At 39.9% G+C, this 25646-nt stretch overlaps 1 long non-coding RNA gene across 1 annotated transcript; it reads left to right on the forward strand.

Moving 5' to 3' along the window:
• Positions 1-1639: 1639 nt before the first annotated feature.
• On the forward strand, positions 1640-18727 carry LOC308410838. The gene is made up of 3 exons (XR_013974274.1): positions 1640-1905; positions 15985-16087; positions 16535-18727. It is a non-coding gene; the product is annotated as an uncharacterized lncRNA (long non-coding RNA).
• The last annotated feature ends 6919 nt before the right edge of the window (positions 18728-25646 follow it).

Below are 25646 nucleotides of genomic sequence, written 5' to 3' on the forward strand. Positions count from 1 at the left end.
TTTATCCTCAGCTACTTTGACACAAAGGCATCTGCTGTGATGCTCACACCTTTGATAGAGTCTAGCAAGTGTCAGCTTTTTTTATAGATATAAAAATATGGAAATGTATTGATGCAGGACCTGAAGGATGATATATGGAATGTGGAATATCTGTCCATGCAGACAATATTGATTTGTAACTTAAAATTTGTTATTTTAACTAATAATCTTGTCAGCATAAAGTTCTTTATTTGGAGCACAGATCTACAAGAAAGATAAGTTACTGAAACGCGCTTGTGCTTAAATTCCATATGACTCTTTGGCAATATTGTGAGTAATGTTAAACTTAAATATCATCTCTGCCTCCTGATCTGTTTCCTGCTGCCTGCCACTGAAGACAGTGGGGAGAGGTAACAATTAAGCAGTGCATTTACAGTGGCATATAATGTCATCTTTTCTCATTACAGTCCACTTTGACCAGCAGGTTTGTGACAGTTGGCTTAACATACTGAGCCAAGGAATCTAAATATACATTTGGCATTTCAGTGGGGCTACCAAAAATCATCACCTCAGTCTTTTTATCATTGAATTTTAAAAAGTTAAGAGACATCCAAGCCTTAATGTCATCAAGACACTGAAGTAATGGTTGTATGGAATATGTGCCTTTTTTATGTAGAGGGACATATATCTGACAGTCATCAGCATAGAAGTGAAATGCAATGCTGTGTTTTCTCAGTATAGATCCAAGAGAGAGCAGATACAAAGAAAAGAGAAGGGGGCCTAGAACTGAGCTCTGTGGGACACCACACAAGAGAGGAGCGGAGGACGACACATGGTCACAGAGACTGACACAAAATGTTTGCCCCGCCAAGTAGGACCTGAACCACTCAAGTGCCCACCCAGTGCTCCAAATGACAGAGTAAAATGCATGATCCACAGTATCAAATGCAACTGTCAAATCTAAAAGTACAAGAACAACACAGTCCCCAGCATCAGTGGCTAAAAATATGTCATTAAAAACTTGTAAAATGGCTGATTCAGTGCTATGAAAGGGTTTAAAACCAAATTGGAAAACGTGTAAAACATTTTGCTTTTTCAGGAAGGTCATTCATTGACTGTCAACTCTCTTTTCAAGAATTTTGGAAAGAAAAGGTAGTTAGAAGAAAGGCCTGTAATTTGCAAGAATCGTAAGATCAAGAACAGGTTTTTTTTAAACAGGTGTTTGACTACAGTATGTAAAAATTTTGGGGGCTACATCTGACAATGTGGATGACAAAAATGACAAAAATGGATTGAAACTGAAAAATGGTTTGAAACCGAAAAAAAAAAATGTAAGCGAAAACAAAAAAATTACAGTTTCAATTAATTGTTTTTCACTATCAATTTTTTTTCGGTTTCAAAACAAGATTTTTCAGTACATTTATTTCAGTTACAATATTTTTTTTCGGTTTCAATATTTTTTTTCGTTTTCGCTTCAAGGTGGCATCGTTCTGATTCCATATTGTCCTCCCCACGATGACGTTTTCATCGAGGCCAAGGAAAAGAGTTTAGGAAAAGGAGATTGGCGCTACTTTTGAAATAACACTCCACTGGGTTACGTTGTGCAGCTGAGTCACGTGACCGCACAGCAACAAATCACAGCGGAGTCAGATAAGGGGGCGGAGCAAACTGTGTGTGCAGGAGAGGAGTCGAGCAGAGAGAGCTGCTTTTCTATGAAACGGTTGTAAAGTAGTAAACTTACAGGAACATATACCACTACCAACGTTGGGATTCATTTCTGCATCGATCTGCACACCCTTGTCTCCTGGATCGTAGCTGAGATCAGCGTGAACCACGTGGATCTCTGCTCCCTGATCTGTTTCCTGTTTTTGGAAAGAGTTCCAGCTTCATCACGGAGTTTCTCTCGGTTTGTGGGCTCGTCTAAAGGTAAGCATCGAGCTAACTTTAATGTGGGTTCAGTTTATGTTGAGTTTAGCTCTGTTGAGAATATTAGATTGCTTGGTAGACATTGGAGTTAGACACACTGTAGAGTTTGTGATTGCTTGCAACATCATAATATGGCGGTTGCTGGGGTGAAAGAATACATAAAGAAAAATAGTCTTTGAATATGAACAAAAGGATGGGGTGCAGGGCAGGAGAACAACCAACCCCCACCCCAGGACATGAAGCCACAGGTACAAGCGTGGGGGAGCGCAGTAGTGGAAGCTTGCTGAGAAGGAGGCCAAAAGGCTTTGGAGCGTGATGTCACAGGGGTGGGCGTGGAAAGGATTTTGGCCTGACGCGCCATTTTCTGGGGCAAAGCTCAAATATGGGCTCAAAATGTGATCATAAATATTTTGTACTTGTAAATCAGGATTTGTATGTGTATGTGTTTACGACTGTGCGTAAATCCCCCCTAATATTGGTATGATCTGAGCTCAGGCACTAAGCAGGACGGGGCAGCTACTGCCTGCGAGTTAGTGAATGGTAAATGGCCTGTATTTAGAGAAACTGTGATATTCTGGATTAGGCTCTTTAAAAAGATCAGGACAGAAGGACGTGGATAGGTGCCTTTATTGAACAGCAGGACATCACACACTAACTTGTTGTTTTCTTAGCGTGCAGAAAACTACCCTTTTTGTTGTTATATAGGGTATGTTATGTAGGGTGGCTGTGGCTCAGGTGGTAGAGCAGGTCATCTACTGATCGGAAGGTTGGTGGTTCGATTCCCGGCTTCCCCTAGTCTGCATGCCAAATATCCTTGGGCAAGATAATAACCCGAAATTGCTCTCCGATGCATTCATCGGAGTATGAATGTGTGTGAATGTCAGTTGTGCTTGTGCGAATGGGTGTGAATGGGTGAATGCACAAGTTGTGTAAAGCGCTTTGAGTTCTCAGAAGAGTGGAAAAGCGCTATATAAGAACCAGTCCATTTACCATTTACTGGTCAACCAAGAACTAGCCCTGTAACAGGCACTTCTGTATTTTACCACTGGGGGGCAACAATTCACTCTATTACAAAACTGTTTTTGTTCATCTGTTTATTTTTTTATGAGCTTTGTTTGATTTGTTGAGTATCTGAGGCTGAGACCACGGGACTGTAAAAACATGATTGTTGGCCTGTATTTATATAGCGCTTTACTAGTCCCTAAGGATCCCAAAGCGCTTTACATATCCAGTCATCCACCCATTCACACACTGGTGATGGCAGCTACATTGTAGCCACAGCCACCCTGGGCCGCACCGACAGAGGCGAGGCTGCCGACACTGGCCCTCTGACCACCACCAGTAGGCAACGGGTGAAGTGTCTTGCCCAAGGACACAATGACCGAGACTTTCCAAGCCAGGGCTCGAACCGGCAACCTTCCGATTACAAGGCGAACTCCCAACTCTTGAGCCACAATCGCCCCGCAGTGACGATGTGATGGGATTTCCGGCTCTTTCAGCTCGGCTCACTAAAAAGAGCCGGCTCTTTCGGCTCCGAACCGGCTCTTTTCGGTTGTTTTGTTGCTTTAATTAATTTATTATTAACAAAAATATAAAATTATGCACAAAAGGAATTACTAATGTAAAAAAAAGAAGTGGTTTTATTTATATATGTTTATATATAAATATATGCGGATGTATATGCATGTACAAACTCCAAAACACATTTCTAGCGTTAACTGAACTTTCAAAACCGCTACCTAGATCACTTAAATTACACAATTGAAAGCATGTGTGTATTGTTTATGTATTTATACACAAGCACTCATATATATTCAAATAATTAAAAAAAAAAGTTCATTTACCTGTTACTACCACACACCAAATCCGGTCGTTGGTACTTGCTGGCTTGTGTGGCCACTAGGTAACAAAAGCTCAACACTGCGCCCGAGCATCCTGGACCACCTCTGTTGTGTTTTGTACGTGTTTTGGAGTTTTTACGTGCTTTGTCTCTAGGGGCCACTGTAAATATACTTTTATTTATTCACTCCACACAAAATGTAATAAATAAATAATATAATACAAAAACCAACTATTTACATTTCAACTTTTAACTATTTAAATTTTCAGCTTTTTTCCTTTTAAACAAATTTAAAGTGAAAGAACACAAAACACTGCAAACCACAACACAATTAAATATAAATTAAAATATGAAAACAAAAAGAACATGCACATTCTCTGCCATTTGGGCCTGCATGAATAAACTTTCTGAATCCTTTATCATCCGCAACTGAATATAGTTTTGGTTGATTACTATACCTTTCTAATGTGACGTTGATGTCCCTGGCTGTTTCCCTCCGGCTCCGGAAAAAAAGTGCAAGAGAGAGAGAGAGAAAAAAACCCGGTTCCCAATAAGGAGCCGGCTCGCGTCGTTCACTCCAAAGAGCCGGCTCTAAGAGCCATTTCGTTCGCGACCGACACATCACTACTGCAAGTGCGCTGTTGGAGAAACGGAGCTAGGCAGACAGAGGAGAACTGAAGATTGACCAGGTACCAAAGTAAATCATTCATACTGTACAAAAAATGTAAATATGACGGTGTATCACGAAAGATTGATATCAAACTGATCACTTGACCAGTATTACGTTACTTGCTCTTCAAGTTAATCAACAAATGGCGAAATGAAAAGCCGAACAACAACAATGCTGTTTCTTTAGAGAGTCTTAGCTTACATGTGTGTTTATTTCATATTTTCAGTTGTTTCCCTCCACGGCTAAATAAATCTGTTTCAGTAATGCACTGATATACAAGAATGGACATAAGGAGCTTCTTTCAAAGAAAAAACTCAGGTAGATATTATTTTATATATTATGCTTTGTATGTTGTTCAGTATATCTATGCAAAACAAGAGGACTTTCAATACACAGCAGTATATTCACAGTTGAAACCAGATATTTACATACACTTTATGGAAAACACAAGAACATTTTTTTACTGTACAACATCAATTTAGAGTAAACTTATTTTGTTTTAGATAAATAAATATTGAAATATCTTTTGACTTAGTTAAATGTCAGAATAAAGAGAGACAGAGCTGTCTATTTTAATCACTTTCATCAAATTTAGGAGTACATATACACTAAGTTTATTGTTAATTAATAAGAAAACTCCAGACGATTCCATTCTGCGCTGAAGAAGCTTCTGATAGGTTAGTAGAGTCCATGTGAGTAAATTGGTGGGACAGCTGTGGATGCATATAAGACAAAACACAGAGCCTGTTTCTTTGAAATGGGAAAATTAAGAGATATCAACCAAAACACCAGGAAAAGGATTGTGGAGCTCCATAAGTGTGGCTCAATTTTGAATACAATTTGGTGCCATTTAAAATTAAGAAATACAGATAGTTTCTCTCTTTACTCTTAAAGTTAACAAATATGTTTTTTTATATTTATCAATCTAAAAAAATAAACATTTACCGTATTTCCCGGACTATAAAAGCGCACCTGAATATTAACCGCACAAGCTACAATCAGGGGAAAATCCTGTTTTGTACATACATTAGCCGCACCTGACCAAAAGCCGCAGGTGTTTCAATGTTGACTTATCATATGTAAGAGAATATGCACAAAGCGAATTGTCAGGAAAGAGATGGCTGTTTGGAGAAACACCCCTTTTATTAATATTTTGAAAAACAAGTTATGGGTACATATTTGCATAACTTTTTAGGTATATGTACAAGTAGCGGTAATTACAAGTACGAAACATGTACTGTGCTTCATGAATGAGTAACAAATGTAGTACATAACAATAACCTACAGCACACCAGAAAAATAGATTCGGACTACCTTTTAGGCTCAGGTGCAGTGACACGGCTTTAACAAGAAGAAAAGTCAGTCATTCACCACCATCTTCCTGCGCACTAAAACCACCAAAGTCCTCTCCTCCAGTGTCGGATACGAACAGGCTCAGGATGGCTACGTCATCCACTCTCAGCTTCTTTCCTTCGTTGTCACTTTCAAAACCAAAGAAATCCTCATTGTCAGTGTCGGAGTCGAACACCCTCAGAAGGGCCGTGGCGGTGTCCTCCTCTCCATCATGCAGCAGTCCAGCCCTTCGACATCCGTTGGTGATCATGGATGTTTTCACACTTTTCCACGCTGTCAGATTCCAATGGTGGAGTTGAGCATAACTTGCTTTTCGCAAGTTTATCGCCGCTCGTCATCCACGACTCCCGCTGAACGCGTAGCGTTAATTTGAAGTTTGTTTTTTGTGCTACTTGTACAGCACTATGTTGCCTGGCGGATGGACACGTGACCAACATACCACTCTTGAACCCCGATACTGTGTGTCTGATCACATGCCCTTCCGCCAGGCAACGTAGTGCCGTACAACAGCGGAACAAACAAAACAAATTGTCTTACGATATGATAAAAATCATGGACAATCCATAGAAAAGCCGCACCTGACTAAAAGCCGCAGGGTTCAAAGCTTGTGCAAAAAGTAGCGGCTTGTAGCCCGACAATTACGGTAGTCTGATTTGATGTTACAATTAAAAAAGTGTATCTGTTTTGATCTGAAGAGTATGTAAATATCTGGTTTCAACTGTATATTTGATGATTGTCAGCACAAAGAGGGAGAGAGAGGAACAGAGAGGGAGAGAGAGGAGAATGAGGACAGAACAGTAAGGGAACAAGAACAGGTGAGAAACACATGTTAGTTAAATGGTTGTTTACCAAAATCCGTATCATAGGTGTTAGATTTGTATTGTTGATTGTCATTTATGCTTAGAAATATTTACTTATATATGCTTAGAGGTACTTGTGTATCTCGTACCTAGTGTTTCTTTTCAGGTTTGTTATTTTTCAAGTTATATATTTATTAAGTTATGCAGGCATATGAAGGTTAAATAATTAAATAAACTTTTCTGAATCTAAATAGTGTACTTTTGGTAGAATTAAAAAAATAAGTGTAGTGCGGGTCTATGATGATTTTTAGTGCTACTATCATCTAGTTCTGATTCTGGTTCTGTCTTGGTTAAGTCCTAAGTGGTCCTGATTTTGAACTGTTGTAGTCCTGTTTTAATTCCGGATCAGTTCTGGATCTGGTTGAATTGTGGTTTAGTCCTCGTGTCTTGATGCAGCCCCAACTTTGTTCTGCCTTGCTGCTTAATTAAAAAACTAGTTTAAGGTGTCCTGCATATGTGATATATATTTTTTCCTATATGAAGTCATTCTTTTTTGAACAAAATTCATAAGAAAGCCTATTAATCTTTCAGTCATTTCTACCCTCACTTAATTTCGTTTTGCTGCTCAGCTCTCACACAGTGGCTCAGTTATGCTCCAATTAATCTTTCAGTAATGTCTACCCCCCCCCCCCCCCCCCCCCAAAAAAAAAAAAAAGAAGAAGAAAAAAAGAATCCCACATCCATACTACCCTTTAGGGCTAAGCCCCGGGTGTTTCAGATGTCTGCTTCCGAATGAAATACGGCAGTGGAGTAAAGACCCAGAGTACTTACCGCCACTGTCCTACCCCGATATCTTCACGTATCTTGTTAACCCTGACCCTAACCCTCACGTTCGGATTTCGGAGTGCCCTATGTTTAACGTTGGTAACCAGTCTGGATTTGTTTGATTCATTTCATAGGCAGGCTTCCCTACAGTTGTGCGAAAGAGTTAGCAAATCGTTACATAGCACGTATGTCTCCACAGTCACTCAATTCTATGTTTGTTTGCAATTTCTATAATCTCCAAGAACCCCAACGATAATATTATTAAGCTATAAAGAGTGATATGAACGTACAGAACTTGCCGGAGTAAAAATGTCTGGAGCACACCAACAGATATCTGGAGATGGAAGCAAACTGGATATCAAGCTGTCGCATGGCTGCTATCCAGGCTAGATGCCTTCGTTTTGTAAGGTCCGCCATATAAGCTCCCTCATGATGCTTCCAGGTTGGGAAAGAAAAAAAAAAGACAAACCTTTTTTAAGCTTATTCCACAGCCGGCAACACAGCAAGTACGAACCATGGCTGTTGTGTGTGCCTTCGCTCCTTTTTCGCTTGCGCTTTGTTTGGACCCGGAAAATGGCGCATCAGGCCAAAATCCTTTCCACGCCCACCCCCGTGACATCACGCTCCAAAGCCCTATGGCGGTGACAACTCTTCCAAGGTAGCAGGTAGGATTTTTCTATTTTTGTTGACGGCTAGTTTTACCTTTCCATACGGATGGTCTGTTTATGTTTTGATCAAGAGCCTTTTTTGGGCACCTGAAGAGGAGAAGTCCATCTTATGGCCAACCTCTGACTGTATCTTGGTCATATTACCCAGCAAAACCCAGTATCCAAGTTCATCTGTAACAGTCCTTTTATATACTACAGGAAAAATGAAAATAAATAGTTTATTTTGATGCATTATAATATTTCCAACAGTGTAATTTCAGTTCTAAGGATCCCAGAAACAATACGGAAAAGCATAAAGTCAAACATCATCATCATCATCATCATCATCATCATCATCATCATCATCATCATCATCAATTTATTTATTTATTTATTTATATAGCACTTTAAAAACACACCTGGTTGACCAAAGTGTTGTACAATACTAATATGCACATGACTTTTATGAACATCAACATAGGCTTATAAGGCCCACAAAAATGACGTCACTTCCGGTTTCGGGCAGGTAATGGCGGACATGCAATACTTTGCACTGATGTATATGCCAACGTAAGAAGTGTTATGAACATCGGCAACGCGTGTTTCTGGAATATTATGTTTTTGTTGCTGCAAGTGCTTCTTATGCAAATTTTTCTAAAGCTATACAGGGAGTGCAGAATTATTAGGCAAATGAGTATTTTGTCCACATCATCCTCTTCATGCATGTTGTCTTACTCCAAGCTGTATAGGCTCGAAAGCCTACTACCAATTAAGCATATTAGGTGATGTGCATCTCTGTAATGAGAAGGGGTGTGGTCTAATGACATCAACACCCTATATCAGGTGTGCATAATTATTAGGCAACGTCCTTTCCTTTGGCAAACTGGGTCAAAAGGAGGACTTGACAGGCTCAGAAAAGTCAAAAATAGTGAGATATCTTGCAGAGGCATGCAGCAATCTCAAAATTGCAAAGCTTCTGAAGCGTGATCATCGAACAATCAAGCGGTTCATTCAAAATAGTCAACAGGGTCGCAAGAAGCGTGTGGAAAAACCAAGGCGAAAAATAACTGCCCATGAACTGAGAAAAGTCAAGCGTGCAGCCGCCAAGATGCCACTTGCCACCAGTTTGGCCATATTTCAGAGCTGCAACATCACTGGAGTGCCCAAAAGCACAAGGTGTGCAATACTCAGAGACATGGCCAAGGTAGGAAAGGCTGAAAGATGACCACCACTGAACAAGACACAAGCTGAAACGTCAAGACTGGGCCAAGAAATATCTCAAGGCTGATTTTTCTAAGGTTTTATGGACTGATGAAATGAGAGTGAGTCTTGATGGGCCAGATGGATGGGCCCGTGGCTGGATTGGTAAAGGGCAGAGAGCTCCAGTCCGACTCAGACGCCAGCAAGGTGGAGGTGGAGTACTGGTTTGGGCTGGTATCATCAAAGATGAGCTTGTGGGGCCTTTTCGGGTTGAGGATGGAGTCAAGCTCAACTCCCAGTCCTACTGCCAGTTTCTGGAAGACACCTTCTTCAAGCAGTGGTACAGGAAGAAGTCTGCATCCATCAAGAAAAACATGATTTTCATGCAGGACAATGCTCCATCATATGCGTCCAAGTACTCCACAGCGTGGCTGGCAAGAAAGGGTATAAAAGAAGAAAAACTAATGACATGGCCACCTTGTTCACCTGAGCTGAACCCCATTGAGAACCTGTGGTCCATCATCAAATGTGAGATTTACAAGGAGGGAAAACAGTACACCTCTCTGAACAGTGTCTGGGAGGCTGTGGTTGCTGCTGCACGCAATGTTGATGGTGAACAGATCAAAACACTGACAGAATCCATGGATGGCAGGCTTTTGAGTGTCCTTGCAAAGAAAGGTGGCTATATTGGTCGCTGATTTGTTTTTGTTTTGTTTTTGAATGTCAGAAATGTATATTTGTGAATGTGGAGATGTTATATTGGTGTCACTGGTAAAAATAAATAATTGAAATGGGTATATATTTGTTTTTTGTTAAGTTGCCTAATAATTATGCACAGTAATAGTCACCTGCACACACAGATATCCCCCTAAAATAGCTAAAACTGAAAGCAAACTAAAAACTACTTCCAAAAACATTCAGCTTTGATATTAATGAGTTTTTTGGGTTCATAGAGAACATGGTGGTTGTTCAATAATAATATTATTCCTCAAAAATACAACTTGCCTAATAATTCTGCACTCCCTGTATGTGGAAGGAAACCGTGACCTAGGACAAGCTAATGGCATAAGATGTAAGTACAACTCCTCCGGTTTCACATGCCAAAAAAATAATTTTTGGTTCCAGTTCTACAGGGATTTAAAAATAGGTAAAACGGAGTGCCTTCTCCGACCGGTTGTAAAGGGTTAATTATATATTTTATGTAATAATTTATAAAATTTGGGTTAAAAACGATAGAAGACAAATGGCACTAGACACTTTTCTATTGTCCACATGATAGTGCTGGGCGATATGACGATATCTAATGACTTGTGCGCGCTGACTCCACTGACAAGGTACGAAAAAATGTCACGCTACGTCAATAGCGGTAGGTCTTCGGGGATTCTACGTCACGGCTGTATTTCATGCGGGTCCACATTTCCAACGCACGCTATTTTCTGCAAGTGCTGCTGCTTCGCCTCACAACGCAATCAGTCTCTATACAGTCTCTTCTATTTTGAGCTACTTTTAAGCATCTTTCTTGTAGTCGTCGTTACAACACAGTGTGTTTGTTTTGATTCATTTCCCCGGAAGATGGCGCAGCATTCCCAGTGTTCTGTGATGTCAACTCCAAAGCCCTATAGAGAGAGTAGTGGAAGCCTACCGCGAAGGGTGCGAAAGGGCTACATTTTCTTGCTTGTTCAATTATTTCCATCATGCTTTGACTGCGGCTGTAACCAGACCTATTCCAGCAGGATTTGTAAAAAGTGTTTTGCCAGACACACAAAGCCGGACAACTTTTGTTCTGAGTCTAAGAAGCTTAGAGAGAAAATGATCGGACTTCTCATGTGGCTAGGTGCTGTTGAGGTTCACTTTCTCTTGACTTCACCGATTCTTTTGATATTCCTGCTGGAGAAGAAGGGTCAGATGAGGCTGAAGTATGTTTCTTCAAAGCTTTATTACCACTGATCCCACTACATGCAGTCACAGCAAACACCAAGTGGTTCTGAGAAGTACTTCTCATACACACACCTTTATAGGCTGTATTCCAATTCAGGGTCTGCAGCCTTGGAGGATGCGGGCCACGCGGGAATCGTCCTCAAAGACCGAAAGTGAAATGCTTGTGTAATGGGACGGTCTGGCCTCCATGGTGCTGCTCAGGTTGCCTAGCAACCATGATACTAACCGCTGAAACGTTTCATACAGCATTGTTTGAAATGGAAGAGAAACAGTTTTTGTTCATCTGTTTATTTTTTTATGAGCTTTGTTTGATTTGTTGAGTATCTGAGGCTGAGACCGCGGGACTGTAAAAACATGATTGTTGGGCTTCATTTCTGTACTGAACAGTCATTTTAAGATTAGCTAGTAAATAACAATTAGCTAATGTTGTTCATGAGACTAAAGTTATCTCATGTTGGTGATGTAAATATTATACAGCCAATATTACAGTTATTATTATTATATTAATCATTATTAGTTATTACAGCATTGAACTTGAACTCTGTGTCAAATACTGAGCTTCAGTAAAGATTCAAGTTGCATTTATTTATGTCCTATCACCTTAAATCTTCACTCAAAGACAAGTATCTTTGACAGTGTTTTAGGGCTGCCACAAACGATTATTTTGATAGTCGACTAGTCACAGATTATTTTTGCGATTAGTCAACTAATCAGATCATCATCCATTGAACGTAAAACATACAGCTTATTGCACCAGCAGCATCTGCTCTTATATAACTATCATTAGCTTACAGCTTTAAGTGTTTAAGGTATGTGCTAACTAAAAATAAAGACAAGATGATAGTTTATTAAATTTTAATGAAATTTGCAGATTGTTTCGGTGAAGTTTAATAAACTCCTTGCTATCTAAAATATAACAGGACACTGGAGTAAATTCTCCAGCATCTCACACTTCTGATGATCAGCTGTCTGCTTGAAGTTTATTCAGCTGTGTAAGAACTATAACTTTAATCTCAGCCAAACTGATTTACTCAGGAACAAATAAAATACTGAAAAAAGCCAAAAAATAACATTGTTAAGTTATCTAAGTGACTCATATATCATGTTTAACCTGAGTAGCGAAAGACGGCGGTGGGTTTAAAAACGATTTGCCGGGAGTCCAGTGATCTCATGGCTCTAGCGAGCCTTGCCCCCGGCTAGCTATCGAGCTAGTGGGTAACAGACGTCTCCGAAAACGTCGGAGCGCTTTTGAAAATATGTGGTGTCTTGATAAACTGAGCAGATATTTGAGGTTTACACAGCTACATTCTCGCCTGAAAACATGTTAAATGTTTATTTTGTGACCCAGAAAGAATAATAAGAGTAATATTAAAGCTAACTAGCTGCCGCCATTGTTGGAAACTGAGCTGGGCTCAGTGTTGCCAACTCCTCAGTAGGGAAAATCGCTATTGGTTGTCCAAAAAAGTCATTAGAAGTCGCTAAATGATGTCATCGCCTAATTTGCATAATTGGTCATGCTAATCTAATTGTAACCTATGTTGTTGGAGAGAGAAATAACATCATGGAAGAGACATAAAGTGAGTAAAAACGTCCTAAATGCAGTTAGTTTATTTAGAACTACAAATTAAATTTCTTTTAGCAATTATTGTTTTTTTTAATGTCACAATTCCAACCCTGCTCCTTTGCCCGGGCTTGGACCAGCAAAAGTAACCCGAAATAGGCACTCTGGTGGAGTTACTTTGTGTGTGTGTTTATAAGTAGTTTTAAACCTTGTGATTCACAAAACAGCATAAGAGTAAAAGAAGAACTGACTGCGTTACAGCACCCGCTGCTTGTTGAGAGTAGCGCTTTCACGTCTTTTTTAAGGGGTCTGAAAACTCTCTAAATATAGCGACCAAGTTGCTAAGTTGGCAACACTGGCTGGGCTGCGCTATGAATTCTGACTGGGACGGAGCTACTACTTCTTCTTCGGGGTTTAACGGCAGCTGGCATCCTTGTACATGCAGTGCTGCCATCTTCTGTTTCAGTCCGTTATTACACTCTTAAATCCTGCTACTTATTCCTGCGTCTTTTGGGATCTTACAAAGCTTCAAACGACGCGTCGACTATTAAATCAGTCGTCGACGATTTTGATAGTCGACGTAATCGTGACTAGTTGACTAATCGTGGCAGCCCTACAGTGTATATATAGATGTATCTGAATCGGAATAGTGTTTATTGGCCAAGTATATGTGCAGACACATACAGGGAATTTGGTTTCAGTAGATGGTGGCTCTCAAGCACAGCAATGTAAATCACACACACACACACACACACACACACACACACACACACACACACACACACACACACACACACACACACGTGTCTATATATACACATACATACACAAAGCTGTGTAAACCAACTATAAATAACAAACCTAAACTTATATACATAAAATACAGAAATGAATGAGGTGGAATGAATACTACAAAATGTACATAAGGTGCAGCTGCAGTCTGGCAGTGGGAGCAGTGTGACAGGTCAACTGTTAAGAAGGGAGATGGCGAGGGGAATAAACTGTTCCTGTGTCGGGTGGTCCTGGTCTGCAGGCTTCTGTACCATCTGCCAGAGGGCAGCAGATCAAAAAGTCTGTGTCCAGGGTGTGAGGGGTCTGTGATGATTTTCCCTGCCCGTTTCCTGGTTCTTGAGAGGTACAGATCCTGGATGGAGGGCAGGGGGGTGCCGATGATCCTTTCTGCTGCCCGTACAGTCCGCTGCAGTCTGCTCCTGTTCTGTTTAGTGGCTGCTCCATACCAGACTGTGATGGAGGAGCACAGGACAGACTCAATGACCGCAGTGTAGAACTGGATCAGCAGCTCCTGTGGAAGAATGTATCATATATAAGATACAAATATTGTTATTTCATTTTGTTGGCATTACTAAATTTGGCTCAGTTCTTACATATATTTGTAACAATATATGTAGATTAATGTTGTTCGTGTGTAATTTACGTTGAGTAGGCTAACCACGTTATTACATTAATGCATGTAAGGTGAACTAGCAAACACCGTCATAGTTACATGGCTTTCTTCTTGTCTGATGGCAGATACTCCCTTCACCCTGGCCAAAAAGGCTAAAATGACCAAAGAAAAAATGGAAAACAGCTAAACATGAGAGGGTTTTGGACAAAGTTTGTGTATTTTCCATTGTTTAAGCACTGCTTCCAGCCAAGAGTGATACCATATATGCCCTATGGCTGCAGAAAAGGCTAACATTGTTATCTTTTTACAAAAAAAACAGCTGAACATGAGAGGGTTTTGGACCAATTTTGTGTTCTCCATTCTTTAAGCACCAGTTTGAGTACCGTTTAAGCACTGGCACCGTTTCAAAAGTACCAGTTTGGTACTGGTATCGGATAGGGCTGCACGATTTTGCATAAAATGAGAATCACGATTTTTTTTCCTTAGAATTGAGATCACGATTCTCTCACGATTTTCTTTTCCAATATAAATATTTATTGCACTTATTAACTGCACATCAACTTCGTAACAGTTGAGACTGAACATAAAAACAATAAATAAACATAAAAACAACAAATGTCTCACATTTGTCGTTGCTGCAAAATGTTGTACTGCTTGAAATTCCGTCTCCACCGTTGCTCGACACTGCGTGTATAGAGCAGGTAGTGCAACAATAGAAAAATAGTTGCGGGACAGCACTGTGTAGCGTTTGTCTAGGGTGTTGATCGTTTCCCTAAATCTCTCATTTTGCACAGTGTTGATGGGAGCCATATCTTTGGTCAGGTGATAAGTAATGGCCTCTGTAATTTCTTTGTGCCTGCGGGAGTTCGACGGGTATAGGGAAGCGCTGTATAAGGTTCCCGTTATTGATGTTTGAGTGGTTGACCGGGATGGATTTTCTCCTGTCACTTTCTCGTCTTCCCTGACGTGCTCTCCGATGTTTTTTCACTACTAATTTTAGCATCACACGGCACAGCTTCTGTATCACGTGGTATAAGACTCCGCCCTTGTCATTTGTTGAGCAGGAAGAGTGAGCGCTTGTTTTCATGCAGATTACGTCCTGGATCAAAATGCGGTACAGTCGTCGTCTTTTTTTTTCTTCTTTTTAAAAAATCGTTGTCATTTGGAAATGAGATCGCACAAAAGTATGAATCAAGATCGCGATTTTCTAACGATTAATCGTGCAGCCCTGGTATCGGATAAAACCTAAACGATACCCATCCCTACATACAACCACCCTTTACCTTCCCATATGGAAAAGAAATAGTAAAAAATTATATGATTTACTCATGAAAGTGGCCACTTTCTCATTACTTTCATACATTGTTTTAGTAAGTATCCAAAACATAGAAGTTTCATTATATAATTTTCAAGGGGTCTTATATCTGTTTTCACTCTTGTATGCTTTTCATACAAGTTTCACACAAGACGGATACAAACTTTATAAGATTTATATATATCCTTTCCATGTGGGTTGTCTGGGTGGAGTAGGTGGAATCTAATGAGGTGCTTCAGGTGGTACTGCTACCATTGAGTGTGAGCCGGACTTGTGGATCTATAGAAGTCCATATATACAGGGTGTAGCATCCACTGGGTAAAGGCAGTGATATGCAGGGGGGTCAGTGGCTTTTTCCCTTTCAGGTTCTTGTGACAACTGATGACTTTCTTGTTGTAGCTGCTTCTCAGTTTCCACATTGAAGTTTCATAGGTATTGTTGTCACTGAGGAGTTTAGTCATGTTTATTTGCTCTGCTTTTTTTTTTTTTATCAGGGATAAAATACATATACTTTTTGTGTCCCAGCTGAGTAACAGGAGAAGAGTCTGGTGGAGCAACAGAGGAACAATTTCAGCCATTTGGACTCAGCTCAGCCACTACAGAGGAAAAAATGACTTCAACACAGAAGGTGAGAAAAATATCACAGTTACACTGTTATTGAAACTGCACAGCTTGTTGGTTTTTAAAAACATGTTAACAGCAGCTTTATCTTTTCCATCCCGGGCTCCTCCATATATACACAGAATCTACATTCACAACCAAAAAACTCAGATGTTACAAGAAGATACAAACATAATTTTTATCGGCACACATTGAAACAACAATATCAAAAATTGAACTCAATTTTTTATGAGTAAAATATTTTCTCCACTTATCAATATTTCTTCAATATGTATTTTTCGTTACGACTGTCATTGTAGCACATCATTGAAATGTGATACTATGACCAGAAGGTGGTGGAAACACACCTACAATGTGTTTGTTGACATGTTTGATTCCGCTAATAGAGGGAGTTTCAGTTTGTTCCACGACTGCATTTCACTCACTGCCTCTGTTTGTATCTCTGTCACTGCAGGACCAACATGGAGTGAGAAGTCGGCGCTCTCAGGAGGCCGACAAACCTCACAGAAGAAAGGGAGAGAAAACCTACAGCTGTGACTTGTGTGGAAAGTCTTTTACCCGGGCTGAAGGCTTAAAAAGACACCAAGTCATCCACAATGGATTTAAACCTCACAGCTGTGACTTGTGTGGAAAGTCTTTTACCCGGGCTGAAGGCTTAAAAACACACCAATTCATCCACAGTGGAGTTAAACCTTACAGCTGCGACTTGTGTGGAAAGTCTTTTACCCGGGCTGGACACTTAAAAACACACCAACTCATCCACAGTGGATTTAAACCTTACAGCTGTGACTTGTGTGGAAAGTCTTTTACCCGGGCTGAAGGCTTAAAAAAACACCAAGTCATCCACAGTGGATTTAAACCTTACAGCTGCGACTTGTGTGGAAAGTCTTTTACCCAGGCTGGAAGCTTAAAAACACACCAACTCATCCACAGTGGAGTTAAACCTTACAGCTGTGACTTGTGTGGAAAGTCTTTTACCCAGGCTGAAGGCTTAAAAAAACACCAACTCATCCACAGTGGATTTAAACCTTACAGCTGCGACTTGTGTGGAAAGTCTTTTACCCAGGCTGGAAGCTTAAAAACACACCAAATCATCCACAGTGGAGTTAAACCTTACAGCTGCGACTTGTGTGGAAAGTCTTTTACCCAGGCTGGAAGCTTAAAAACACACCAAATCATCCACAGTGGATTTAAACCTTACAGCTGTGACTTGTGTGGAAAGTCTTTTACGTATCGTGAGGGCTTAAAACAACACCAACTCATCCACATTGTAGTTAAAGCACACTACTGTGAGTTGTGTGGTAAAGCTTTTGGTCAAAGTTGAAACTTACAGAAGCATCTAGTTACCCACTCTGGAATTAAGGCGTACAGCTGCAACTTTTGTGGAAAAGGTTTCAGTGAAAAACAGTACCGAAATAGTCACCTACGGATTCACACTGGAAATGATGTTTACTGCTGTGATCAGTGTGGGAAACTGTTTCCAACAGATGCACAGTTACAACAACACATGTTTAGCCACACTGAGGAGAGACCTACTGCAAAGAATGTGGGAGAGGCTTCCACGCACCAAGTGCATTAAAAATACATGAACTATTCCACAGTGTGTTCAAAAAGCACATGAAATGAAAAAGCATAAGGGAATCCACACAGGAGAGACACCATACAAGTGCAGACACTGTGACAAAAGCTTCTCACAATCAGGTCATCGTAACAAACATGAACGTACACACATGGAAGTGAACTTCAGCTGTGACCTGTGTGACAAGAGCTTAAGGAATCTCAGTTCATACTCCGAACACAAACGATCCCACACTGTAAATAAACTGTTTCACTGTTACCAATGTGCAAAAACATTCACTTCATTATCTGCTCTGTGCAAACATCAGCCTGATCATGCAGGACTGAAATCACTGGATCACAATGAATCTGAAGAGAGAGAAAGATCCTCTTCTGGTTTCAGGCTCAGACTTAAAAACCTTGAGATCAGGCTCCACAGAGTTCAGATGGAATCTCCTGTAAAGAGTGTCAGCTGATGTCACACTTGGATCTGATGAGGTAGCTCTGATTTCTGGACCTGCAGTGAATAATCCTGAATGTTACATTTAGGAAGCTGCATGTATAGATATGTATATCAAGTTTATGTTTTTTCCTTTGAGGGATCTTAATTCTCTAAAATGTTATCCCTGTTACATTTTAACCTTTGTTCCCTTAGGACACAGTAGTGTTTAGTAGTTGTACTATTAAAGTTATAGGAATGTCTTTTCTTTCTTTTTTTTAAACAAACTGGTATTCTATCAAAAATCAAATATGGATATGTAAAGCATTTCTTTTATTTGAACTTTTTTAGCTTTTCCAAAATTAACTTATTTTTTATGTATTCATTGCATGTTTCACCTCAGTTAAATTTCAATCCTTCATTCATATTTAAACTTTTGCTGTGGTAAAATCTTCTCTTAAATCCTTTTCTCCCAAAACAAGCAAATATTTTCACAGCAGTTGCTCTTAAAACTTCCAAAATGAACTAAATCTGTCCACCAGCTTTGAAACAACACCTGCTGTGACTTTATGTCCAGAAAAAAAGAAACTCAAGCTGAACTGGTTTTGGGCTGTATTTCCATGTAATACCTTTTTTTTTTTTTTTTTTTTTTACCAGAAGATGGAGCAGTGATGCTGTGTAACCTTTATTTAATTAGGGAAAGAACACAATATTCACAGTGGCAGCAAAAGAACTGTTAAAAGTTAAAAACAGCAGCACACATCAGAACCATTTTAAAGATTACAGGTGACTACTTTTAGTTAATTCAAACCCTATTAAACATCTATTTTTGGCTCCTCCTTTCACTTTAGTGTATTTACTGTATCCTTGAAGTCCACGTTGTTTTTTTAATGAATTCATTTTGATCCACATCCATTTTTAGTGGTACATGTGGAGGTTTATCAGAGGAGGAGACTTGGCTGCTCTCGGCACGGTTCCTGCAGCTCATTAAAAACTCTGAAATGATCTTCAAGGAAAAGATGATTAATTTTTCTTAAAAACAAGATGTGGGCATGAAGTTTTAACATGAGTGTGTTTAAGATGCATTGTGATTAGCATCTCACACGTTCCAATAAAGCAGATGTTCCTGCATTGCAACAGTAGTTTGCAGATGTGTTCATCCCCCGACCATCTGCAAGACTCTCATGCAGCACCAATTTGAAACGCAGCCTGGAAAGTGCGTTCATGGCCCTACAGGTTGCCTAAGCACAAGAGACAAATTGTGCAAAAGGAATTGGCTGAAATGGTGAAAATGCTGTTATCATAGGATGAAACGAGGATTTGTTCCTCAGTGTTTGGTCTCCTATGCTTACCTTTTCTCCAGATGATTTGTCGCAGTTGAGAGGGGCCGGTTGTCTTTAAGGTGCTTCCAGGTAATTAAGAAGTGAGTGCAGGGTTTTATACGATTCTGTGATGATTGTCACAAAGTGAAGGTCTCATGAGAGAGTGATATTATACCCCTTATGTCAAACTGAGTGATTTATGGCCCCCCAATAAATTATTCATGAGCTCAGGAAGTAGGAAGTAATAAAGGAAGTAATAAAAATATGATATTCATAAAAATATGCTAGTTCATAGCTCATTGCTTCCCCCCCCAAAAAAAACAACTAATTGATTATTTTCAAAGTTTCTTATATATCAAGTAGCATTCTTTTATTTTTTATAAGCCATTAAAAAGTTTTTACTTTTTATGCTCAAAAAACGCCATCTGGTGGCGGGTCAGTGTGTATGCCCGAGACTGTGTGCCTCGGCGTGCACGGGTGCGCCCGTGTCTCCGGACCGTGCTCTCTCGGGCTCCGTGCTTATGTGTTTAAAAATCTGTTAAACCATTTTAAAATTGTTTAGTTTAACTTGTGCTTTTGTAACGTTCAGTATGGCCAGAAATACAGGCTGCATGCCTTGGGGCAAAACTTTATTTCGATTTATATGCATTTGTTCATTTAGAATAAAACTCATACTCAGAAAAAAACTCGCGATCCCCGCAGCCCCCTTAACCTAATCCTTAGAAACATAAGCAGGGAAAACTCCTTAAAAAACCCTCCGCGTTTTCTCCAAAACCCTAGAATAACTTGTTAGGTACCCCCTCTATTCCCAAAACCTTATATTCAATAACAGGGTAAATCCTGAAAAAATCCTTAGTCTTTTCTCAAATTGCCCCGCGGCTCCCACCCACCGAACAAAGCCAAAACTCCTTTAAAATATCCTCCGCGATTTCTCCAAAATCCCTAGAATAACTTTGTTAGCTACCCTCTATTCCCAAAAATCTTATAATCCAAAACAGGGGGAAAACTCCTTAGTCTTTTTTCTTCAAAAACTTCCCTCTTACTAGCAACCTCTAAAATTCAACGCACAGTCTAAGTTCTACCTCGCTCTTAATCGCCGACCCGCAACTGCTTCCAGAGCAGAGCACAATTTTTTCCTGCTTGTTCGCTCCCCGCTCTGCTCCCAAATGCGCTGCTTACCTTGTTTGAAAATTTCCGCTGGAGACCAACTCCCCCTGACTTCGCCCCGCTGCCAATCACATAACAATCGGGCGGCTCCCTTCGCACTCCGGTTAGCCAATCTGCTGCAGGTCCGATTTTATGATCTCCCGCTGAGGTTAAAACTGCCGTCGAGCTCCCAGAAGACCTCTGACTTCAGACATATCAACAACTCGCGCCGCTCAGACTGCTTGCGAGCTCGCAACAGCCACGAAACCAGGGATCAACAACAACTGCCTTCGCTTGCCCTATGTGCATATCACTCAGTAAGTGTTAATCTTCCCCCTCTAACTACATTTTCGCATTTTCCTTTTTACCATTCTGTCAAAAAAAGCTTTTTCATCTTCAAAAGCCATGCAAAATAGGCTCTGTAACACTTGGAATACACTTTTCAAAAATATACAGTGGGGCAAAAAAGTATTTAGTCAGCCACCGATTGTGCAAGTTCCCCCACCTAAAATGATGACAGAGGTCAGTAATTTGCACCAGAGGTACACTTCAACTGTGAGAGACAGAATGTGAAAAAAAAATCCATGAATCCACATGGTAGGATTTGTAAAGAATTTATTCGTAAATTAGGGTGGAAAATAAGATAAGATAAGATAAGATAACCTTTATTAGTCCCACACGTGGGAAATTTGTTTTGTCACAGCAGATATCTCAGACTTGCACACATTTATTTTTTCGAGTTCGCCAAATTCTTCTCCACCAGTGCTTGAGCGATCCACAGGCAAGAACATCCGTCTCTCCACACGCGATAGACAGCCTCTGCTCTCTAAGCTAGATCAGCTCTGCGTGGATTTTGACCGCGAGTGACCGGATGTTGTTTCTGGCCTGAGTTTTCCTGAAATGCCGTGAGGCTCGTTTGAAAGATTGCGCCCGAGACCAACTCCGCCTCCAAGGCATGCATATCTTTAGCTGCCACCAGTGAGATATCAGAGCCGGGCTCCACATATCCAATCAGGAGCACGAGGAATACAGATTTTGCAGACTCTCCAGAAATATACAAGTCCTTACCAACTGCTCTGCAACCCAGTGTTTCTAGTTTCTAGTCCCCTCACGAACTTATTGAGATATTTTTTATGAACCACCAAAAGAGCCATTTTACCCCCCAGTACAGAAGACTGCATCTGGATCTGAGGGCAGCAGCGGGGACAAATGATTGTAATGAAGCGATTGTCCATGTTCATGGCTGGTCTTAGATAATCGTGAGTTATTGTGTCTTATGGTGAAAAGTACATAGTTTTGCAAGAGGCATACAAGCACTGTGGAAAAAATGATCGTGTTTAAGTCCTCTAAAACTGTTTTTGTGAGCACTTTGCTCCCTATGTTATGCAGGGCTGTGCAGAGAGGTTTAAAGGGGCGGGTGCTCAAAGTTAAAAAGGGGCACATTGAACCAGGCTGAATAACAACAACACACATTCATCAAGAATCTAATATGGGCAAAAAGGCAGAGCAAATGTAGCCGATGCTTTACCTGATGGGTACAATGTTGCTGTTGAGGGGTTGCTGTGGATAGTGCTGGAGGGCAGGGCTGTGTTGATCTGAGACTGTAGACATTAAAAAGTCCATAGGAGAGATGGTAGCTGATTAAACAAGTGTCATGAGATAATAACAAAATGCAAAGATTGGTGACAGCGCTTGGAACCATAAGGCAACAAAAAACTGTGAGAAATAATTTAGGCTCTGCCTGTGATTCACTCTTTGCTTCTCTTCTTCCTTCCATCCCATCATTTCATATATCACTCTCCACTTGCTTTCTATCTGAGAACAAGGCACAACTTGCTATTGCAATAAACTATAATCTAATTATCCACACCTAACAACTCTTGCACTTAATCTAAAATAAAATTATGACAGAAAAATGTTATAGCCCTGCCTTTAGTAGCCTCACACAGCTCCTACTGTTTCCTCCTCATGTCCTTACCAGCCATGTCTGGACAATGTTATATCATGAGTAATATTTTTTTTTTTTAAATCCATCTAAATAAAACACACACACTGACATTTTAGACCTTCTTCAGAATACTGTATATACTATGGGCATCATGGTGCTGATCCAGAATCCTTACATATTTATTACTAGAGCTACAATAATGCAATACTACAATAATAAAGCAATGAGGAGGGGGAAGTAATAAATATGAAATAATGTCATTATGATGATTCCATTTGTTTCACTATCCACTCTGTGCAGGGGCAAAGCTTGTTATATTTTTAAACTGTAGAGATACAATAATTTTACTGCTATAAAATCCAACTTTTGTCTTATTTAAAATATAAATCTAATATAATCTGCTTCTTAATGTATGTTCTTTAAAAAACAGCGTGTTTTTAATATATTATAATTATAATAATGCATAATTATGTGGACATGCATATTAGATTGTTTTTTAGTGAAATATAATCCCTCCAGAAAGGCAGGAAAAGAACGGAAACTTACTTTAAAACTAAATATGTTCCCTAAAACGGTGACAGAGCTACAGACCCATGACAGCCTTACACAGGTAGCCAGCAGCTATGACCAGCACTACTTGTGCAGTTAATAAAAGGACAGGTAATGTTTGTCGCGCTGTTGCACACACAGCACGCTCGTTTGTTTCAGTTCGTCAGTTGCAACAAGACAGCTTACCAACGTGTACGTAATAAGCTAATACTCCTGTGTGCTATACACTACAGTGTACGCTGTACACCTACTTACTGGTTTTGTCGCATCAGTCTGTGTCCCTGAGTTAACTTGTGTTTCTCTTACAGCTCCGGACCGCTAAAAATGCGGGTGCTCAAGCCCCTCTAGCCCCCCCCCCCCTCTGCACGTGCCTGATGTTATGCTTTAAAAATATGATACATGTAATGTGATCATCAAAGAACATGATTTTTTTAAAAACTTTTATTCTTATGCTTTTAAAGTATGTCAGATTATCATAAAACACTTATTTGTATGTTATAATGTTTTTCTTACACCATGTGTAATTTTTATAAACACCTTGTTCATTGTATCAATGTGTAATTATGTATCTTTGATAAATAAATAAAATATTTAATCTTGTATTTGTGTACTTCCTGGTGATTCAATAAAAAATGAGTCACATATCGCTCTGATAAACACAGATCTCTGAAAGAAATGTTTTGATGGAACAAAGGAAACAAGTGTCTTGCTGCTAAACTTTTAAGTCACCATGGTTTAAATGAGAAAATGCCACTAGGAAACTAGCAGCTCTAAGTCTTTATGTAAAACAGGAAAAACTCCATATCAGTGATATCTACAAAGGTGTACTCATTTCTTTGTTATGGTACTTTACTGTTCCAATGAAACCATACCATACCATACCAACTTTATTTCTAAAGCACTTTAACATAAAACCAGGGTTTCACAAAGTGCTGTACATGTTAATAGCATACGTAAAGAAAATTAAAATGAGATACGATAAAATAAATAGATACAATAAATTAAAACATGTTAAAACAAATTGAGTCAACCCCTCTAATCAATGCCAAAGGCTTCAGCGAATAAATATGTTTTAAGAAGACTTTTAAATTCAGAGACAGAAGAGGCCTGCCTAACATGCAAGGGCAGATCATTCCACAACTTTGGAGCAGCTACAGCAAAAGCACGATCACCTTTAAATTTATACTTAGTTTTCGGTACCTTAAGGAGCTGCTGATTGGCGGACCTAAGGGAACGGGCAGGTGTATATGGTTGTAGTAGCTCCGAGAGGTAGGGGGGGGCCAGGCCATTAAGAGATTTAAAAGCAAATAAGAGAATTTTAAAAACAATCCTAAAATGTACAGGTAGCCAGTGGAGTGAAATTAAAATAGGGGTAATGTGCTCAAACTTTTTTGTTCCAGTTAAAAGACGTGCTGCAGCATTTTGCACAACCTGCAGGCGCCTAATGGACGCATCACTAATCCCAAAATAAAGTGCGTTACAATAATCCAGCCTAGAAGTAACAAAGGCATGGATTACTGTCTGAAAATGCTGTTTCGATAAGATAGGCTTTATTTTGGCTAATTCCCTCAAATGAAAAAAGCTAGATCTTACAACAGCTCTGACCTGGCTTTCAAGTTTAAGATTTGCCTCTATTTTAACTCCCAGATTAGTGATGACTGGTTTAACATACTGTGCCAGTGAACCAAGATCTATAATAGTGGCCTCAGAAGCGCCACCAAAAACCATCACTTCTGTTTTCTGTTCATTAAAATGTAAAAAGTTCAAAGCCATCCAAGTCCTTATTTCATCAAGGCATCTGAGCAGCGGGTCTACTGAGAAGCCATTTATCTTTTTAAGTGGGAAATAAATCTGGGAGTCATCGGCGTAGCAGTGGAAAGAAATCCCATGTTTCCTGAAAATAGACCCAAGGGGTAGGAGATATAGAGAGAAAAGAAGCGGGCCTAAAACTGAACCCTGTGGAACCCCACATTGAAGAGAAGCAGTAGAGGATACAAACTCCCCTAGTTTCACAGAGAACGTTCGCTCTGCCAAATAGGATCTGAGCCACTGCAGTGCGGTACTCCGCATACCCACCAACTGCTCTAAACGGGAAATTAAAATATTATGATCCACTGTATCAAAAGCAGCAGTTAAATCTAACAGCACAATAATAACACAGTCACCTGAGTCATTTGCCAAAAACACATCATTAAAAACTCTTAAAAGGGCAGATTCAGTACTATGTAAAGCTTTAAAACCAGATTGGAAAACTTCTAAAATACCGTGTTCTTCTAGGAAGGACATTAATTGCTTGTAAACTACCTTTTCAAGAATCTTTGAGATAAAAGGCAGTTTGGAAATAGGTCTGTAATTCGCAATAATATCAGGATCAAGAGCAGGTTTCTTGAGTAGAGGCTGAATCACTGCATGTTTGAGATTGACAGGTACAACACCAGAGGACAGACTACTATTTACAATGGATTGTACAGCTGATGCTATAGTGAGAAAAACCTCTTTGAAAAATCGAGGAGGGAGAGCATCATAAGGGGAACCTGAGGGCTTCATGTGAGCAACCAACTCCTGCAGGCAGAGCATGGAAACTGGCTCAAACCTGTCAAAGACA

This window comes from Rhamphochromis sp. 'chilingali', assembly GCF_963969265.1.
Source record: "Rhamphochromis sp. 'chilingali' genome assembly, chromosome: 1".
NCBI lineage: Eukaryota > Metazoa > Chordata > Actinopteri > Cichliformes > Cichlidae > Rhamphochromis > Rhamphochromis sp. 'chilingali'.